The following is a 17,095-nucleotide window of genomic DNA, read 5'->3' as shown; positions in this document are numbered from 1 at the left end:
GCTTATGAACTTCTACAAATAACAACATCATCACTGAAGAAAAAGAAACCCAACATAAAACACATACAAAAATAACACAAACATCACAATCACAACTTAAAATTTGACTTCCCACCCAGCTCACCTTCCTGGACAAATAAACTCTCCTCCTGCGCTAAGAAAAATTAATTAGAGTTATCTGCTGCTTCACTTTCTTTATGTTTTGTAAAATTTTGCAGAATCTGGAAAGATTTTCTTCATTTAGTTCCAGAAGACTCTTTAGGCCTTCTAACATAATTTCCCATTTCTATAGTAAGAGGAGAAACAGCAATGGAGTTTATATAAATTCTCAAGTAAATAATGTAATGCCATTGAACTGAATTTAATTGAACATTTTGTAACCATTTCCTAAAGTATGTCTGTGAGTTTCTGCTAAGGGATTTAGTTGATGATGCTGTCCCCATGCAATTGAGACTTGGAACCAGACCATCCCTACACAATTCTGTTTTGAACTAAGATATATCTAAAAAGGAAATTAAGAGAAATCTCTCCTTTAAAGGAGGGTGGGGACAGATGAAACAAAGTCAAAAGTGATTTATTAGATGAGTCCCCAGAAAAAAAAGTTTCAAGGAAATATTTCAAGGAAAAGTTTCAAGGATCAAGAAATATAAATTTAGAGACCCAGGAAGTATATGGCTGATGTGTCCTATCCAGACTCAGATCCCAAAACCCTGAAATAAGATCTGCAAAAATGTTAGAATCATAAAGTTTCAATCTAGGTCATTAATGTTTGTGAAGATAGATGCAATCAGTTCTAACCAATATCCATAATCTGATAAACGCCAATGAGAAGCCCAAAGGATTTGACGAACCATGTAAAATATGGAAGACAACTAATAGAATATGAACATGCTTTGTCTTCAGATTCAATGGGGGAAATACTTGAATTCCAAGGCAACTGTGGAGCATCCCACCAAACACATGGAAGTGTTACAGGAATGTGATTGTAGTACTTTCTAGAGTGATGTTGATGGAGTTTGTTCAAGACTCCCCAGATGCAATTGTATTGAAAATTTAGATTTTCTGCCATATGCTAAATCTTTCTCTCTCAATTGAATCTTTCCTCCTAAAAACTATGTGTTTGCTGTACTTTCTGGTTTGTTTCTTTGTTGAACATAGCATATTATTATTTGGCCTTCCCCCTAAATACATTTATCCATAAGTACTGATTGATGTATATTGCCTCCTCTATTTCCATGACAGGAAAAGATAATCTTCTCCTCATCCCCTTGCAGCCAGGAAGGTAAAAGCCATGATGAAGGTAAAAGCCATAATAGATATAGATATAGATATATGAAGAAAGAGAGGGAGAGAGGGATCTGAACCAGGAGGCTCATATTGTGAACTGAACAGTGTTGTTTTGTTTCATGAATAGTAAGGAGGAAGAAGCATGAATTAAAAGGGAGTTAATGGTACTGAAACTAGTTCCAAGAACTTCGAGGTGTTTTATGCAGCTCAAGTCCCTTTAAACCAAAACTATGGCAGATATACATGTACCTACACAACATCTGAATGCTTTCCCTTGGGTTAAGTAGCACTTGAGTTGAATGCAGCTGTCCTGTTTAAGGACACATTGTCAGAACGCTAGGTGAAATCTGACAGGCATCATTTAGACCATCAGGAAAAAATATTATAAATCATGCTGCAAAAACAGAGGTTTAAAACACTCCCCATGCCTGGGATAGACTAAGTTTAATAAGAGAGGGGTAAATGCATTAATGCAAACTTAAAAGGACTCCAGGGAATGGTAGAGGACAGGAAGGCCTGGAGGATCATTGTCCATGGGGTCGCGATGGGTCGGACACGACTTCGCACATAACAACAACAAAAATGCATTAATTTATATATTTTTCAATGTGCCAGCCTTAAAATCATGACAGATATTTAAGAAAATACTTGCACTTCTCATTCACTTAAGCTTTTATTTATTTATTTGTACATTTATTTTAAAGATTCATATAGAGTATTAGCAATTATATTTGTTTAACCCCTCTAACATAACTTCCCAGGTCTGTACTTAGAGCAGAAATAGGGCTGAAGTTTATTTCAGTTCTCAAGTAAATAACTCAATGCAACTCTAACTGAATTCATTGGAACACTATGTAACCATTTCCTAATGTATGAGTGTGTGAGTTTCTGCCAAGAAATTGGAATTTAGGGATGTAGGAAGTTTATGGCTAATGTGCCCTATCCAAACTAAGATTTTCAAATGAAAAACCAAATGATCTAATCCAGGGTGGGCAGGGATTGGACATACATCTTTCTAAATTACCACCATCAAATGTGGGGGCATTCTGTCTTGTGAGCAGGGAGCAGAAAGCATGGGTTTTAAAGGACTCCAAGACATTTAAATCCATTACAAGTGTTCCGAAGGGGCTAACTGTCCTTTAAACAAAACAATGGCAGATATACATGAATGCACAAAAAATGCCATATGCAGAATCACTCCCTTTTGCCATCATAACTGTATATCTATCTCTGTATATCTATACATTGATGAATGTATACCTCCCACTATATTTCAAGGATAGGAATTATATAATCTTCTCCCCATTTAACCCATGCTGTGACCAATGAATGCTCCCCAAATGTCTGTCTGTCTGTCTGTCTGTCTGTCTGTCTGGCTGGCTGGCTGGCTGGCTGGCTGGCTGTCTAAACAAGTTCTCCTGAGAATGGTGCCTCTGCCATATTTTCGCTTTTGGTCTTTATTTGTTGAAGAAATATAGAAGGACACCAGAAGCTGATTCACCATTCTCCATGGAGCAAGATTTGGAAGGCTCAGTGCCTACATTTCAATCAAATGCAGGATGGTCAATGTATAAAGATTTACAGTGCTTTGTAATGGGGGGGGGGAATTTTTCTTATAAGTTGAATCTTTCCCATCTGCACAAAGTGTTCTTAATGGATATACAGATAGCACATTTCCTCAACAGCCAAATCTTTACCTTTTTTTATTAGTTTGCCATTTTCAGATAAAAAACTATATTATCTAAATCTGGGAGGGAAAATTCTTGGACATAAATCTTCCTAAACTGAGGGCATTACCACCACATGTGGGGGCATTCTCTCATGTGAGCAAGGAGAGAAAGCATAAGTCCAAGACATTATAATCCATTGCAAGTGCTCCAAAGGGGGCTAAATGGTCAACAGCCCTTTAAACCACAAACAATGGCAATTATACATGCACCCACAAAATATCTGTATATTTTTCCTTAGATCATGAAGCCGTTGAGTCAAATGGGGCTGTCCTGTGGAAGGACGCATAAGGAGAACACTTGGTGAAATTCGACAGGCAACATACACATGTGGGGGAACACAGTACGATGGTTCAGGCAGTAAAACAAAAAGCATTTAAAATACTCACGTCAGGTTGGAGATCCTAGATTTAAAGAGACAGGGGAAAATGCATTAATTACTGCATTTCTCAAAATGGCAGCCTTATCCACAAGACAGATATTTAAGAAGATGCCTGCACTTCTAATTCAGTTAAGGAGTTAAAACCTTCATAACGACTGTCCATAAATATATTAGTTTTAGCCCCTCTAACACTATTATTTCCCAGGTCTGTATGAAACAAAATAAATGAAACGAATCAAGACTATAGTAAGAGGAGAAACAGCATTGAAGTTTATATAAATTCTCAAGTAAATAATGCAATGCCACTCAACTGAATTTAATTGAACACTTTGTAACCATTTCCTAAAGTGTGTCTGTAAGTTTCTGCTGAAGAGGATGAAGTTAACCAATTCTATGAAGTCCTACAACACCTTCTAGAAGCAACACCAAAAATGATGTGCTTATCATCATTGGGGATTGGAATGCTAAAGTAGGAAGCCAAAAGATAACTGGGATAACAGGCAAGTTTGGCCTTGGAATACAAAATTAAGCAGGGCACAGGATGGTAGAATTTTGTCAAGAGAATACAATAAGCATTTCAACAACCCAAAAGACATTTCTATACATGGACAACACTAGCCGATCAAGACAGAAATCAGATTGACTATGTGCTCTCCAGCCAAAGATAGAAAAAAGAAGAAGAAGAAGAAGAAGAAGAAGAAGAGTTGGTTCTTATATGCTGGTTTTCTCTATCCGAAGGAGGCTCAAAGCGGCTTACAGTCACCTTTTCTTTCCTCTCCCCATAACAGACACCCTGTGGGGTGGGTGATTCAGAGAGAGCCCTGTTATCACTGCTCGGTCAGAACAGTTTTATCAGTGCCATGGCGAGCCCAAGGTCACCCAGCTGGCTGCATGGGAGGAGTGCAGAATTGAACCTGGCATGCCAGATTAGAAATCCGCACTCCTAACCAGTACACCAAACTGGCTCTATACAGACTGGGCATAGCTCACAGAAATTCTATACAGTCAGTAAAAACAAGACCAGGAGCTGATTGTGGTTCAGATCATCAGCTTCTTGCTGCAAAATATAGGCTTAAACTGAAGAAAGTAGGGAAAAGCACTGGGCCACTCAGGTATGAAATAAATCAGATTCCTGACAAATATACAGTAGAGGTGCCAAATAGATTCAAGGAATTAGATCTGATAGACAGAGTGCCTGAAGAACTATGGATGGATGTTCGAACCATTGTACAAGAGGTAGCGAGTAAAACCATTCCAAAGAAAAAGAAATGCAAGAAAGCAAAATGGCTGTCTGAGGAAGCTATACAAATAGCTAAGGAGAGACGAGACGTGAAAGGTAAGGGAGAAAGAGAGAAAGGAAAGGGAGAAAGAGAATTCCAGAGAATAGCTAGAAGAGATAAGAATTAGGGTTGTGTAAGGGGGTCCCAATTTGGTTCGATTCGGGTTCAGATGAACCCAATTCGGACTGAATCGGGCCGATTTGGATCGATCCGAATCGATTCGGATCAATTCAGAACCATCCAAATTGATTCGGATGCAATGTAAGTCAATGGAGCCATTGTCTTGCATGGGAAATTGTTCCCCCATCTTTCTGGGGGCTGGAGGGGAGCGGGTGAAGGTGTTTCCAAATCCGAACTACACATCCCTAATAAAAATACCTTCTTAAAGTAACTGCAAAGCGGGGAGGCGGGGCAAAAGGACGCAAAGGCGTCTGCTCGGCAAGGGTCGGGACGCGCCAGCAGGCATGTCCCGATGATGGGGCAAGGGGCGGGCCTCAGGCGCAGTACTTAAGTGCCACGAGGCTGGGGACTCACCCCTTTGCCTCGGGAAGAGCCGGAGTACAGTTACCCACCCTCCCACCCGGACGTTCAATTTTCGTCACAACTGCGGAAGAGGGGCACGAGGCGGAGTAGTTTGGCCAGTTTTGGTTGCCTTGACTGGGACCAATGAAGTAGAGTTGACTTTGACCCATTATGCACGGGGGAATAACGCACATTCGGGGTGGAATGGCAGCGAATAAAATCACCGATAACGCACGGTGCCGGCTGAAACCGTCTGCAGCTTCGGGGCATGCCGCAAAAAAGCCGTGTTAGCGAAACGCGGAAGAAAGCGCAGCTTTCGGGTGATCGGGGCGCAAACAGAGGCGGCACCGGGATCGCCGCGTGCATAATCGGTTACTCTGGGTTTTGCCACCGTTGCGCCCCGCCCCATGCATAACCGGTATGCATCGCGTCTTCCCCCTCTGCATTTTCGATGTGACCCGAAATCGCCGTTTCGGCGGCCGTGCATAACAAGCCTTTGTGGAGGAACTGTATGGGTATCTTACCCTGTTTCATATTTTTATTCTACTCATATTCTATTTTATCTACATCTTAGCTCAGTGGAGAAAACGGGGGGGGTCAGAAACTTACCTGCTGGTTGATCCATTTATCTGCATCATGAAATAGCACTCTATCCAGTTTGGGAGTAGAAAATACTCATGCAATTCTTTAAGAACACTGAAGACTTGGAATAATTGATAGATAATTTTAATACTTACGATTATGGAATCGGGTGCCTAAATTAAGAAAGTAAGTAGTCAATTATTTGTACTTCCAGATATTAATGTAATTCTTAGTTGGCACCATCTGATTGTTTCCTCCCTTACATTTATTTTTTGAGAGAGACAATAAGAAATAGGTGCACATTTAATATTTGCTACTAGTTGGAAATCATTCCCTTAGTACAGTAGTGCCCTTTTCTCGTTTTATGGTGAGAGAATATATTAAAAAGCACAACAAAAAATAAACCCTGGGAGTTTTGTGAAGGGATATAATTTCTATAGGAAGAAGAGTTTTTGTGTGACTCAAAATTTTCTGTCCTGTCTCTAAATTAACATTCTTAATAAACCTTAATAAAACATATCATATTGTACTGTTCAAAGTAAAAGGGGGTCTTACCTGTTCACTGTCCTGTGGACAAAGGAGAAAGACAAGAAGCACAACGGCAAGAAGTTGAAATTTCATCTTGGCTTCTTTGGGGTCCTCTCAAAGATGAAGTCACTGGGGTGAGAAAGGAAGACCCGCATCAGCTGTATTTATACGGTATCTCACTCCTGGCATAGCAAGGCTGGATGATCAAATACAATGCCTCCTTGATCAAGGGTACCCTTATGATTGCCAATCAGGAAAGATTAAATCCTGTGAAGGATAAATATTGATTGCAAAAGCCAGAAGTCACCTTGATGCCAAAGAGTCAATGTCATTATATGCCATAACTATGTGCAAACAGACAAATGCCAGAGCCAAGGATGGGGAAAAATTACAGTTCCCCTTCAAAGAACATTTGAGGAATATCACGAAGGAAGCTGAATTGAAACTTGGAGGGGAGGGGGTGGAAACTCAAACACATTTTCAAGAGAGTTTTTATGCTTGATTTGAAAAATAGCTGTTTTTTAAAACCCCACTCCAATAAGGAACCGTGTCTTCTGAAGAGAATCAAATACTAACAAGCACTGAGTCATGTCTGACCTTGGGGGTAACGCCCTCTAGCATTTTCATGGCAGACTCAATACAGGGTGGTTTGCCAGTGCCTTACCGTTTACCCCCCAGCAAGCTGGGTACTCATTTTACCAACCTTGGAAGGATGGAAGGCTGAGTCAACTGCTGGGATTGAACTCCCAGCCTCATGGGCAGAGCTTCAGACTGCATGTCTGCTGCCTTACCACTCTGCGCCACAAGAGGCAACAACAATAGTGACATCAATTTGATAGAAGGGGGAGAAAATTAAACTAAATTTCTTTTAGTGGATTTCCTTGTAAAAGGAGTACATTCACTCTTATCTTTCTTACCTGAGCCTTTGAGGAGGACGATATGTAAATTAATCAATCAATCAATCACAGATATTCTTTCAAATCATGAATAGGTGTTCTGCTCCCAATCTAACTACACATCTTGCTGGACCTCATTCTTTAATTTTTGGGGGTTAATTAGAGATACAATCTTGAAGTTTTTGATAAGCTGCACATAAAAATATAAGACTGGGGCTTGGTGGAGTTGGGCAGGTTTATTTAACAATAGCTTTAGACCCCAGGGATAGATTTAAGCCCGATATTTCAGATTTAAATTAATATTTATACCCAACCTCAACATACTATACAATAAGCCTCGGAGGTTATCTGCATATGGGATAATTATTAAATATGATAAATACATAACAAATAATTATAAGGTGCATTTAATTTGCTTGTATTCTGTCTCTTTCCATTTCACGTAAACACCCGGATTTGTACCCGAGTAGTTAGATATTTCAAAAGATGGTTGAGAACATGCAGTTTAGTAGAACTGTGACTTAATTGGGAAGATGAATGCAGCTGAATTGAAGTTAGGTCAACTAATTTGTGCAGTACATGGAGCTGTAAAGCAGGAAGGGTGTGACATATGCAGGCAGCTAAAAAAGAGACATACATCAAACCAAATTTGGGGGAACTCCAGTTATGAGGCCTGCAGCATTTCAGTTTTTGTGTTGCCTGCAGATCAGTCTTTGTGGACATTCAGGTGGTGGCAGAGTCCATGCTGTGAGGAAGGCACACCAATCCAAGGCCATGGCTGGAGGCCTAAAGTCCCCATAAGGTCCTGCATGCCACTCACTGGAGACACATAGGGTCTTAGGGTCATAGCTGGATGGGGCCCTTTAAAGGTGACTGTGGTACTGCCTGCCCCCTCTTTTCTCTCCTCTTGGATGGTCAGGTAGCCTGTCACCCAGCCCACCCTTTCTTTTATGTTTCATTATCATGTTTGTATTGATTGGTCATTTTGTTATATCATCTCAGCTTGCAGACCTCCTCAGTTTATAAAGCCATCATTGCAACAGTGCTTTAAGGTTAGTGGTGGTGCGCTATGAGTGTGAACAAAGATGTGTGGGGACAATCCCATTTAGAGTCCACCACCATTATGGAGGGGCACATTCCTGGAAGGTAATATTATGTTCCCTAACATATCATTCCTCTCCAGCTTCAAGGCTATTGTGTGCTGGAGTTGACCTCAGTAGGTAAGCATGCTCCTGAAGTGACCCCTAAGCCAATGTAATCATCATTCAACCAGCCACATCCAGACTATGAGCCCATCTGTTGCTAGCTGTTAATCAGATCCATTATTCTGAAGAAAAGGTGATGATTTGGACAAAGGTCCACATGGAGAAAGCTGTGGTTTTTCTGAGATACTCATGTGATGTCAGTTTTTCTGATGTTTGCTCAAAGATATCCCTTGTATTTGTTTGATTCTCTTCAGAGTGAAAAAAGAATTGGAAAAGAAAGGCGGAAGAAAAACAAAAATGATGTACGGGGAATATTGGTTTATTTCAAAGTTTTATACCCTGCCACTCACTGTTTGAGTGTTCAAACTGCCTTATGCATACTGTGGAACAAAAACAAGTTTGGTCTTAATGAAGTGGGCTTCCATATGAAGTTCTTTCACCCTCCAACAAACTCTTGCATTATACATGCAGTTTCAGCTTTTTCAGAATCACAGAATCAGACTCACGGAATCATAGAGTTGGAAGGGGCCATACAGGCCATCTAGATCAACCCCCTGCTCAACGCAGGATCAGCCCAAAGCATCCTAAAGTAAAATATAAAATTTTCAGAATCTTATATTCAAAATTCTGTTATATTGTTTATTCAATATCTAATCCTGTTGTTTTTAAATATATATATATATATATATTAAACCTGTTACACATTTATCATATCGACCCACCCTCCCCATCTGAAAATGGCCAACAATGAGTCTGGAGGGGGTGGGAAGGGGAGGTTCCCTAGGTGGAATTGTACAGAGCTATGCTTCCCAACTATATTCTGCACAATTACATCACTTTTGGGGTTTTTTTGAAGCTTGAAGAATATTTCTGGAGTTTTCAGTGGATACAAAAGCTGAGAAAGTGTAGATACAAGATAGAAAACAGATTTAAGAAAATGGTAATAACACAGCTCTCCCAATCATGAATATGTGCATATGAAAGCCATCCAGTACACTTAATAAGTAATAGAATTAAAAACATATAAACAATTAAATCATGAGTGTCCTGCATAATGCAGGAGGTTGGATTAGGTGACCCAGGAGGCCTCTTCCAACTCGATAATTTTTATTCTATTAATCCTATTACTGTTAGCTGAATTGATTCTACCCAAAGGAGTTTGTAAATGGTTCTTCATCTTCTTGTAGAGAAGTGAGGAGTGCCTCAGGGATCTGTCCTGGGCCTTCTGTTGTTCAACATATTCATAAATGTTTTGGATGAAGGAATAGAGGGAGTACTTTGCAGATGACACTGAACTGGGATAGATAGAAAGCAGTGTAGTAAGCGGCCAATAAAGACGCAGCACCTTTATTTGGCATCAAAAAGGCCACAACTTTATTAACTTCCCCAAAACGCAGGGGTTGGCTTGGCACGAGGTGAGGAGTGATCCCCATGCAGCCGTCCGGCTGCTGACATGGGCTCAAGGGGCGCCCTGGGTCCTCCTCCCTCCCAGCCGGGAGGAAGGCTCCCTTGCCCCTTGAATGCCCTCCCCAGGGAGGAGTCCGGTTAATGGTTGTCGGGCGTCCACCGCATACAACCATCCCTGCCTCCTGGCCCCGAGCCCCGAGCCCCTGACCTTCCCTGCCGGGCAAGGCCGCACTCATTGTAGCCGGTCTTTTATTGAGGCCCCCAACCCCAAACTGGTCCCTGGCCAAACTACTCCGCCTCGTGCCCCTCTTCCGCAGTTGTGACGAAAATTGAACGTCCGGGTGGGAGGGTGGGTAACTGTCCTCCAGCTCTTCCCGAGGCAAAGGGGTGAGTCCCCAGCCTCGTGGCGCTTAAGTACTGCGCCTGAGGCCCGCCCCTTGCCCCGTCATCAGGACACGCCTGCCGGCGCGTCCCGACCCTTGCTGGGCAGACGCCTTTGCGTCCTTTTGCCCCGCCTCCCCGCCGTGGCAACCACGGCCGCCACTGACTCGCGGCCGTTCTTTACGGCTTTATTGCGGTCTGGTAAGACCACACTTGGAGTATTGTATTCAGTTTTGGGCACCACAACTAAAGAAAGTGGTAGAGAAACTGTAGCATGTCCACCTCATGAGAAGGAAGGACTCACTAGAGAAGAGCCTAATGCTAGGAGCAATTGAGGGCAAAAGAAGAAGGGGACGACAGAGAATTAGGTGGCTGGATGGAGTCACTGAAGCAGTTGGTACAAATTTAAATGGTCTCCGAGAAATGGTAGAAGGCAGGAAGGCCTGGAGGATCATTGTTCATGGGGTCACGATAGGTTGGACACGACTTTGCACCTAACAACAACAATTCTGAAACAAGAACCATCAGTTGCTCGGCCGCTGCAAGAGAAGAGGCCATCCCTTCCCCCGTGGCGAATTTTATTGACGCCACGTGCCCCCATATCTCTTCTCCTGTTTCAGAGCACCCTTTCCCAATATAAATCCTTCCTCCAGTGTTGCTTGCACTCATCAACACACAATCTTTTTAACACTACCTGTTCCTTAGGAAACCATATTGCTTCCACCAGGGCTCTGCCTTTACCATTGTTGCCCCATTATGGTAGAATGCTTTATTAGAAGAAACTCATGTCTTGAGGGACATATCAAGGTTTTACAGGGGCTTCAAGATGGAACTGAGACAGCAGGTTTTTAGTTACTCCTTTTGTTTTCAGCAGCAATTGGTTTGCCAGATTTTTTTTGTGTGAATTTTTTCTGGGTATATGACACTTCTGATAATGAAATATTTTTTAAACTGTTGTGAGACAGCCCTTCTCCTCCTTTGTAAGAGAAGGGTGGAATATACTCTATGAATGAAGGAAGGAAGGAAGGGGCAAAGGAGCAAAGGAATGAAGGAATGAAGGAAGGAAGGAATAGCAAATGTGGACCTTCAGCTACAATACACACGAATAAGAGAGTTTTGTGTGCATTGACTTACGGCGGTTTAAAAAAATCCAGGACCGACAGAAGTTGAGAGAAATTAGGGGCTTCTCCTTTAAGGCAAGTTTGTCACATGACCACCTGTGGCCAATCATGGGTCCTCTACCATGGAGGAGAGCCCAGATTCAGGAGGAGAGCCTTTAAATATTGAGGGTTAAAAGCACTCTAAGATATCGCACCATAAAGGTAGGGTCACTCCGGATCAATCTTTCTTGCTGCAGAAGGAAATTTTAAATTGCCCCAAATCCAAACGGAAATTGCATTCTGTGTAGAGGGCAGGGACTGAATTGATCTGGGGTTGGAATAAAAGCTCCATGCAGTTTACACCCAGGTGTGGTCTGTCCATTGCAGTATACAGTAAGACTATGACATCATTCGATTTGACATGATGCTTCTGTTGATACAGCCCAAAACTGCATTCACCATCTTTACTGCTGCATCACACTGTCTGCCCAGATTTAGCTTACAGTCCACAAGTACCCCAAGATCTTGTTCACACACCCTGCTACCCAGAGGTGTATCTCCCATTCCACTATGCATGCGTCTATATTTATGTCCCAATTGTAGAACCCTTCATTTCAATTATTTCTTTATTCCATTTATATATCATCCCTTGTTGGCTCAGGACGGTGAACATTGCAACAGTTACAGATAATAAAAACATAAAAACCATCAATTAATTATTCTTATTTATCCTTGTCCTTCTTGAATTGCATGTTGATCTCAGTTGTCCATTTTTCCTGCAGGTTCAGATCTCGTTAAACTCTAACTGTGTGAAAAAGTATTTATTGATTTATTTAGATATTTATACCACCCTTCCCTATGGCTCTGGGTGGTTTACATAAAATATTTTGGAACATTTACATAGAACACTATGCAACCTTCATCCAGTCTAAATCTGCTGGATTATGTGGGTTCAGAACAGGGTAGGCAGTACAATCTTAAACTGATTTACATCCTTCAATTGACTTCAAAGGACATGGAAGGATCTAATTTACTTAGACTGCCACTGAAAACTGCTGAGCATTAATTATGGGCTGAGGGCCCAAACTAGTCAACATTAAAGGTAAAGGTAAAGGTATCCCCTGTGCAAGCACTGGGTCATGTCTGACCCTTGGGGTGACGCCCTCTAGCGTTTTCATGGCAGGCTCAATACGGGGTGGTTTGCCAGTGCCTTCCCCAAGTCAACATTACCACTTAAAAAAAAATGAGTTGTGACGGGGTTCCCAGTAGGCAGCCACTCTGCAGCTGCGTGGAATCAGAAGGAGCCCTTGGAACTCTGCTGGGAAGGGATGGAGATGCAGGGAACATGAAAGGAAACTCAGACCTATCATGCCAAAAAAGAGACCGCATATGATGTACATATGATGACTTTGTGATTTTTCCATAAGAGTACCCTATATACTTGCGTATAAGCCTAATTTTTCATCACTTTTTTCACACTGAAAAAGTCTTTGGCTTATACGCAAGTCAATAAGTTTGCCCGGATTTTATGGTAAAATTAGGACCCTCGGCTTATATGCAGTATATACAGTATTTTCAATCAGACCCCTTGTCTTAATTCTGACTTGCTCCTGGATGCTGCAGCTGAGCAAGCAGAGAGATGAGGCAGCAAGGTAAAGAAACCAGGATTTGTCAAAAATGAACTGGGGTTTGTCCTTGTCTGCAAGGACATTTAGCTATGTTACACCCCTCAAACATCTAGGGGAGCTCAGGGAGGATCTTCCCTGAGACCTCTGAAAGTTTCAAGAAAATTGGCTCAAGGGGTCCAATCCTAGGGGCTCCCAAAGAGGGTACCCCTAGCCACTCCATAGGATATAATGGAGATTCGGATTCTCTAGTCTGAACTTGATTCCCCATTGAAGTCTATGGGGAATGGTGGAACCCTCTTTGGGAGCCCCTAGGATAGGACCCCCTGGTGCAATCTTCTTAAAACTTGCAAGGGGCTCAGGGCAGACCATCCCTGAGCTCCCCTAGAAGTTTGAGGGGTGTAACTTATACCCCTTCCCCCTCTGCCCTTTTCGGTGGGAAAAATATGGGGGGGGAGCAGGAGAGGAAGCAGGAGGCTAGGGAACCTAACAGCTGCCTCTGCTTCAGCCAAACCAATTTGATTCAGCAGCTGAATTGCTGAATCAAAGAGATTTGGCAATTTTTAAATGACAGAAAGCACAATTCATACCGTGTCAGTGTCCCAAATGGCCGAATAGATAACGATTCGGCCGATTCAGACATTTCCAAATCCAAATTGCACATCCCTAATCCCATGTTCACCCCAATTCTGGAGGCTTCCAGTGCAATCCAAAGTAAAGTTACACTCTTCTAATCCTATCAATGTGTGCAGATTTAGGAGGGTCTAACTCTGCTTCAGTCTGTACTGTTACAGTTTCTGATCTATACTTGCGTTGTTTGGCCCCAAACCATTGGATTTTGCCATTTCCGAATGTCAAAGGTGGCAGGGACCTTGTTGGTGAGATCACAGGAAATAAACAAGGGCATTTGTCACTACACAAAATAACTGAGGGGAAAGTTCTCCCCTCACCAAAAAGACATTTAAAAATATACTAAGGGCACAGAAAGATATCATCAGAACTCACACTCAGATCTCGGACTGACTCTGGCAGTGAGTATTTCGAAGGGAGACTGCCAAGGAACTTCAGTGTTGCTATGCAGAACAAGCTGGATTAAGGCAATGAACATCCTCAACACAGCCCAACAAGGGTGCCCCTTTGCCCTTTGACCCCTTAACGGACAAGACATTAAGACTCAACAAGTTCTGAAGGTGAAACAAGAACACTATTAAATAGTGAGAGAGACACAACAACAACAACAACAAGCCTTTAATAGCATATAAAAGTACAATATAAGAAGGGAAAGTGCAAAAGGATCCACTGCTAGTGAGAACAAAGGCAAAGATCATGCTTTAGACATAATACATTCACGATTTCTCATGGCAAGATGTAAAAACTTTGCGACTGGTTCGATTATATCAGGGTTCTGGGATGTCAAAAGAAACTTTCGTTCATCCGAATGCAGTTCTCTTTTACACAGCAGCGAGTTAAGAAATTTGGCTCGGATCGAAGAATAAAATGGACAATGGAAGAAAACGTGTGTCATTGATTCTATACAGCATTGTCCACATGGGCACAACCTAGCTGATCTGTTGAAATCTCCCATATAGAACAGCAGAAGGTAGAGTATTAGTTCTAGTTAAAATGAATGTTCTATGGTGGAAAACTACGAGCAGAAGAGAAATTTGAAACTATGGAGATGGAAAAGGGGATGTCGGAGCTTTGCAGCCTAGATAAGGACACCCTTCCTAAAAAGACATACAGCCACTCCAAAGCAACAGTACACAAGAACCAATCAAAAGATATATGGATCCGCTGTGAAAGTAATCGATTTAAAGGAGCTTCTTCGGGGAAAAAACTGTACTGATATTGGAGCCCAGGAGGTACAACTGCTTCAAGACTCACCGATGTATACTCCGAGGGAAAGACTACAACTGCACTTTCTAAGCCAAAGGCCAACTGGACAGAACATTAGTCAACGGGAACAACAAGATGCAACAAGCCTCGATATGAGATCCCCTTAAGAAGTCTGGGGAACGGAAAGGAGAAACAGTAGTTGAAATTATTTTCCTCCTTTTTCTTTTTTCTGTAGCCACATAGGCAATATAACTAGTTAAGAAGTTAATCTGGGGTCTAAGATCTTCTAAGTAAGCAGAATCTGTATTATTAAATCTAACTTCGCAATGTTTCCCAGCCCAAAATTAAAGCTTAATTAAAAGGAGACACCTAATGGAAGGGGTTTAAGAATAACAGATGAAGACTATACTTTATTGCTCATTGTAAATCCATACTATCATGTAAGTGTGGGGTCTTAGATTTCCTATGTTAGCTGAATTTGAATTATATAACATATCTCTGTAGTGACTCCCAGTTTAAACTTAAAGCATAACTAAAAGGAGGCACCTAATTGAGGAGGTGTAAATGTAACTAACGAAGACTTTATATTACTATTTTTGTATTAACAGCTTATACTTATATAACTTATACTTATCTAACAACTTATATATTTTTTTTCCCCTGCACAACTAAGTAGGCCTCTTTTCTTAAATGTGACGGAAATGTGGATGGCTCTAAGATCGTGTTAAGTACAAATTGTTTTATAGGTGCTAGGGGACATTAAAAATGACTGTTAAAATTGTTAAAAAATATGAGTCTAGGAGGTACGACCGCCTCAAGATTCACCGATGCATACTCTGATTTGGACAGAACGCAAGTCTATGGGAATCTCCGCAGTGACTCCCAGCCTAAACTTAAAGCACAACTAAAAGGAGACATCTAATTGAGGAGGTATAACTAATGAAGACTCTATTTTACCATTTTTATATTAATAACTTGCACTTATATAACTTAACAACCTTAACAACCTATATATTTTTTTTTTCCGTACAACTAAGTAGGCTTTTTTTTTCCTAGTGGAAATGTGGATGGCTCTAAGATTGTGTTAAGAATAAATTGTTTCATTGGTGTTTTGGGACACCAAAAATGACTGTTAAAATTGTTAAAAACTATGCAAACAAATGCTGAAACGATGGTAACAAAGTAGGCTTCTCCTTCTAAATGTGGTAGAAACGTGAAAAAGTTTATAAGCTTTGGGTAAAAGTCCATAATATTGTAGCTATGTGGGGTCTTATATTCTTAAATGAAGAGAAGAGGCTTTTCAAGAACAATGGGGCCCTTATCTGATTTACCTAAGAAAATAAGTTAAAAGGGGATTGAAATGGGGTATTAAGTGTATTAAATGAAGAGCATAGTCTTATTCTTTCTGTATCAATAATGTAGATTACTTGCATTGTACTATCTTTAATCTTGGAAAATAAAATAAAAACTTTGAATAAAAAAAATGAACGCTCTACGCTGTTGTGGGATGATTAGATGGTAGAAGTACGCAACTAGGGGCTGAGAGCTTGGTGAGTTTCCCAAGCTCAATGGCGAGCAAACGTTTCTAGCTTTACTGCTAAGTTCTTGCAGTTCTATGTCTAACAGTTCTTGTATCTGATTGTGAGAGAGACACACGTTCTACAAAACCCTTTATTAATGCACAGGGACACCTAACAACCAGCAACTAATAAACGTACGTGCAACTTAAATAGTCTCAATACAAGGGAACCGTCTGCAAAGCCTTAAAGGGGCAGTTGGCCCAATAAACTCAATAGATTACACCTCCCCCCCCCCATTCATCATAGTCCTTCAAATACTGAGGTCTTGAACGCACCCTTTGTGACCATCTTGGTGGAGGGACCTCATTGTCTGGGGGCTCAGGGGGAATGTCCTGCTCTCCTGAGGCATCACAATTTGGCTTGGCCTCCTCGCTGCCAACACTTGGTGCTGGATCTGGAACCCTTGGTGCTAAATCTGCTCCTGATAGATTGGTTCCCTGGTCAAATGCCAGAGCTTCCTGTCCATTGGCCTCTTCCATAAGAACAGGGCTATCTGTGGGGACCCTTCATCACATTTGGTCAACATGACGCCTATAGACCCTCCCATCTGGTGTTACTGCCCTGTAAGACACTGGACCCGTCACCTCCTGGACTTCCACTGGCAACCACATAGGCCCATTTGCATAATTCCGGATATACACCCTGTCAGATGGGAAAAAAACACCCTTGGTTCCCGATCTCCCAACTTCCCTCCAGGCACCTTGGGTTCCCCCAAATCCGGGTGCAATCTGTCCAGCAATGTTGTCAGGCGGCGGCG

Source organism: Paroedura picta, chromosome 5, assembly GCF_049243985.1.
Source record: "Paroedura picta isolate Pp20150507F chromosome 5, Ppicta_v3.0, whole genome shotgun sequence".
NCBI lineage: Eukaryota > Metazoa > Chordata > Lepidosauria > Squamata > Gekkonidae > Paroedura > Paroedura picta.
The sequence above is the reverse complement of the archived record's forward strand: the minus strand, read 5'-3'. Positions refer to the sequence as shown.